The following is a 5,273-nucleotide window of genomic DNA, read 5'->3' as shown; positions in this document are numbered from 1 at the left end:
CATGAAATTAAAAGACGCCTGCTCCTTGGGGGGAAAGCTATGACAAACCTAGACAGTGTTTTAAAAAGCAGAGACATCACTTTGCTGACAAAGGTCCGTCTAGTCAAAGCTATGGTTTTTCCAGTAGTCATGTATGGATGTGAGAGTTGGACCATAAAGAAGGCTGAGTGCTGAACAATTGATGTTTTTGAATTGTGGTGCTAAAGAAGACTCTTGCGAGTCACTTGGACAGCAAGGAGATCAAACCAGTCAATTCTAAAGGAAAACAACCTTGAATATTCATTGGAAGTACTGTTGCCACAGTTGAAGCTCCAATACTTTGGCCACCTGATGAGAAGAGCTGACTCACTGGAAAAGACCCTGATGCTGGGAAAGATTGAGGGCAAGAGGATAAGGGCGCGGCAGAGGATGAGATGGTTAGATAGCATCACTGACTCGATGGACATGAGTTTGAGCAAACTTCAGGAGATACTGAAGGACAGGGAAGCCTGGCACGCTGCCGTCCATGGGGTTGAAAAGAGTTGGTTACAACTTAGTGACTGAACAACAACAACAAACATTCATTCAGTGCAATTCTAAGCAGTCACTGAAACTAACAAGGTAGAAGTGTGTATAATGATGGAAAGATAGACACACCTGCAAGCAAGTAAAAAAAAACAACGCTACCATATATTATGCATACTATGATTCCAATTTTGTAAAAGCAAAAAAGTATGTATGTATTATATGTGAATACCTTGAAAAGTAGTCTAAGTGGATAAACTTAAAGATTGATGGTTTTGGTTGGGAAAGTTTAAATTGTTACAATGGTATTTTGTTAGTCTTTGAAAGGATAAACAGAAGAGAATAACTCATGTGTCCAAATGCATTGAGAAGAAATCGCACAACTGGCACTGAGGTGTTCTCTGAGTTCCAGCCGGAGCCCAGACAAATTCCGATGAGGGCTGGACCCAGCCTGCGGGGCTGTCCCATGTCTAGCGTACACCATGGAGCCCAGACCTGTGCGATTCTGCACTTGGACATTAGTAGACAATATTCATTACACTTGTGGGAATTTTGGGAAAGCCATTGAAGGAAAGGGGATTTGTCTCATCTGTAATTTGAGGATAATAATAATCCTTGCCTTAAAGGATTATTTTGAGAGTTAAATGTAGTAATATATATCAAATGCCTAGCTCAGTGCTTGGCACACGGTCAGGACTTACAAATGCCACTCCACTTTTGTTATTAATATTTTGGAGGGGTTCAGGATTAAATTCCCATTTTTCTAGGCCTTCCTTTTCTTTCTTTATGATTCCTTGTAGAATCAAAAGCAATTTAAAATATGGAATTGGAGGTGGACAAGAGCACCTAACATTTTATTTTAGGTCATCACAGCTTCTGTTCTATGTCTGTATGAGGAAGAATCTTTTGTTCATTTTGACTCCTAACTCATCATGACCCAATTATCTGATAATTTGTATTAGTCATTAACGCAGTCTCCAAAAACTGTTTATTTCCTGAGCATAGACTTTCAAACTTTAATAATTTACATAATAACTTATATAATTTTGGACATTTTTATTATTTTTAAATGAAGTGACTTTCAACACATTAAATTTTTTCTGAGAGATGACATTAGGCTGTGTATCTTGTCTGCTTTCTTGAGTAGATTTAATGTACTTCCACATCCCTAAAATGTTTTTATAATAGCTTCATAATTACAAGTGATGCTTTTTAAATGTGTTGTCATCTCAAAAAAAGAGTGACTCTGACTTGTAGTTTTTATGAATTTTGCTATTTCCTTAATGTTTCAACTTTACCCGCTCGTAGGAAGAAAGAGGTCAAGTTGCACAAAGAGCCGGTTCAGCTGTAGATGTCAGGACTACTCATGATTATCATGCATGGCGGGAATGAGGTGGTTGTGTTCCTGGTCACATTTATTTAACAGTTTGATAATTGAGAAAATTATCTACTTAGAAAAAAAAAATCTGCCCTTCAGTGGAGACATGTAAATAGGACATTGGAATTTTTAAATTTTTATTTATTTTTTGTTTTATTTTTTATTTAATTTTATATTTTGGCCATGCTGTATGGCATGTGGGATCTTAGTTCCCTGACCAGAGGTAGAACCTGTGCCTTCTATAGTGGAAGTGTGGAGTCTTAACCACTGGACTGCCAGGGAAGTCCCCAAACGTTTGTATTTTTGAAACAGATTTTTTTTTTTAATCAAAGGGCCGAAGCTTCCCTTGTGTAATAATATGCAATAATAATCCAGTACCCTCTGTCCAGTATGCATTATCACGGTTCGATGCCCAGAACAGGGCAATATGACACATACACGGCACAAGAGCTGCTCCTCACCCCTCCACTCCAACTCCCACCCACTGCCTATCCCGTCCCCCAGTCCTTCTCCATCATCCCCACCCATGCACACAACTGTGATGGCCATCACCAATCGTTTAGCAAATGGATTTCCTTGGCAAGACACTCCAGTACTCTTGCCTGGAAAATTCCATGGATGGAGGAGCCTGGTAGGCTACAGTCACGGGATCGCAAAGAGTCGGACACGACTGAGCAACTTCACACACAGTCATCTGACTCTGGTTGATTAGTATTCAGTTAGCCCAAGATTGGAGAGGGCAACGGCACCCCACTCCACTACTCTTGCCTGGAGAATGCCATGGATGGAGGAGCCTGGTGGGCTGCAGTCCATGGGGTCGCTAGGAGTCGGGACACGACTGAGCGACTTCACTTTCACTTTTCACTTTCCTGCATTGGAGAAGGACATGGCAACCCACTCCAGTGTTCTTGCCTGGAGAATCCCAGGGACGGGGAGCCTGGTGGGCTGCCATTCCTGGGGTTGCACAGAGTCCGACACAACTGAAGTGACTTAGCAGCAGCAGCAGTGACCTCAGAACCCCTTGAAATCCAAAACCCCAGGTAACCGTTTACACCATCAGCTGCTACAAAGAAGGACACCTATCAAAATTCCAAGGTTTACTAAACATTGACAGCATACCCAGCCAGTGGAGGCAAGTCAGCTCTCAAAGCAGTTAGCTCAATTTTTAAAAAGCCAGCCACATTATTTTTGGACATAATGTAAATAAAAATAGTCAATTTATGGCAGAGATTTTTACTTTTCAAACTGCTGTTTCAATACAACACTGATAAAGTTTGAACAACCAACTATATAATTAACTGCAATATATAAGGGACATTACATGAAGAAAAGTTGATTGTGAAACAGCTGACACTTAGGCAGGATCTTGTCAGCTCAGTGTGAATGTGCCCCACATTTCTGCTTTGAAACAGATTTCTCACTGACCCTTCTTTGCTGTCTCCCAGCATATAGTGTAGATGATGTTTTCTGCCCCATGAAAATTCATCACCATATCCCCGCACCGTGGCAGATGGAAAGATGAGTGGCCTGGCATCTTTTCTGGAGATCTTCCCTGTCTATTCACTTCTGCTGAGTAGTTTGATGACTTGGGTTCATTTAGTATGGAAGGGCAAATAAATCTGACCCTCATGCCATATATACCAATCAGAGGCATAGAAAGACCTTAGATCCCTCTCAAATAGCACAGTCAAGGCAGGACTCCCACACTTGGGAGCTGTGGGGTACGCTTTCTCCTTTTCCCCCATACCCTGTTGACATTAGATGGGATTTGCAACAGCTGGCAATCCCCTAGACTGAACACCTAGGGATATCGGACCCCCTCTGTCTCTCCTTAGCTGTGCCCTTCTCAATCTCTCTCTCTTTTTTTTGCCATACTGCGTTCATGTGGGATCTTAGTTCCCTGACCAGGAATCGAACCTGTGCCCCCTGCATTGCAAGCACGAAATCTTAACCACTGGATTGCCAGGGAGACATCCTCAGTCTCCTTTGACACCCACAGGAACTGAGCTGAGGAGAAGCAGGGGTGAGACTCTGTCCCCCAAGGACAGCCTCTTCAGAGGTTAGACTGTGGGGAAAAGGCATGAGAAAGACAGTGTGAAATTAACACATGAAATGGAGAAAAAAAAGATCAAAAAGTCGTTTCATTTTTAGATGCTTCCTGCCTTACCAACCACCAGGGCCCTGTCCCTGTCCCTGTAGGACCGCCCCTGGGCTCAGTCACATTAATCTTAGCCCCTGCCAGTCTGAGGCCCAAGCCCCAGGCCTCAGACGGGCCTCTCTGTGTGCATGTTCCTGCCTTGCCCACTCGTGAACTTCGGATAAGCTGCAGGTGTGGCCCAGAGGTGTGCACTCATGCAATCAGCATGCTGTCTGTATTCTGCAAGAGCTGCCAGCTCCTTCTCTCTTGCTGCCCTTAAGGTGACCTGGCAGCCCAACCTGCACTTTTCAGGACAGCTCAATTCCTGAGGCAATTAAGGTAGGTAATGACTGGCTAATTCACTGTCTTTCATTTTGACAATTAGAGAGGTTTTTATTAAAGTAAATTCCTTACAACAGGACTTTTGATCTAAACTGCTGCTAATGTTGTGTTTGATAAATAACTAATGGCTCATTGCTCACACTAGTCAATAATTACTAATGCTTCATTTGCATGTGAAATTAATATTCCATATGGTTGTTCAGATCATGTAAGGTAAGCCTAAGTTGACAGGAGGCAGAATGCTGACGTGAGCAGAAATTTGGGTTGCCATGGAATAAAAAATTGGGTTGTTATCAATACTTTGGTGCTCTCATGGCCAGGGCTGGAGGCCAGCTACAAGGGCATATTTTTCATATTCTGGTGATGCCTTTGCAATAACAGACTTGTTCTGAATCCCAAGTGCCATGAAGATCATTCTATCATGCCACAAATATTTGTTACATTCCTACAGTGTACCTACCACCGTGTCCAGAGCACCTGTGTTAGATACTTCTAACGGTTGTTAGGAATGCAGGAAAGAAAACTAAAAATTTACCTCCACTTTAATATGAAATTGGTTTCCAGACTCTAAGCACAGACTATTGTCAATGTTTTGAAACCCCGTGGTTACTTGATATTTGTCAGTGTTTGATAATGAGTCATCTAACCAAAGGGTCTTTGAACCTTTGGTTCATCATCAACAATGGTTATCAATTAAGATTAAGTTCATCATCAATATTCTATTAATAAGCAAAGAATACTTTTTTTAAGCTGTGTCTAGCCGTTAGTGACTCCCAGGCTCCTCTGTCCATGGAATTCTCCAGGCAAGAATACTGGCGTGGATTGCCATTTCCTTCTCCAGGGGATCTTCCTGACCCAAGGATCAAACCTGCATCTCCTGCATTGGCAGGCAGATTCTTTACTGCTGAGCCA

Source organism: Bos javanicus, chromosome 22, assembly GCF_032452875.1.
Source record: "Bos javanicus breed banteng chromosome 22, ARS-OSU_banteng_1.0, whole genome shotgun sequence".
NCBI classification, from domain to species: Eukaryota; Metazoa; Chordata; class Mammalia; order Artiodactyla; family Bovidae; genus Bos; species Bos javanicus.
The sequence above is the reverse complement of the archived record's forward strand: the minus strand, read 5'-3'. Positions refer to the sequence as shown.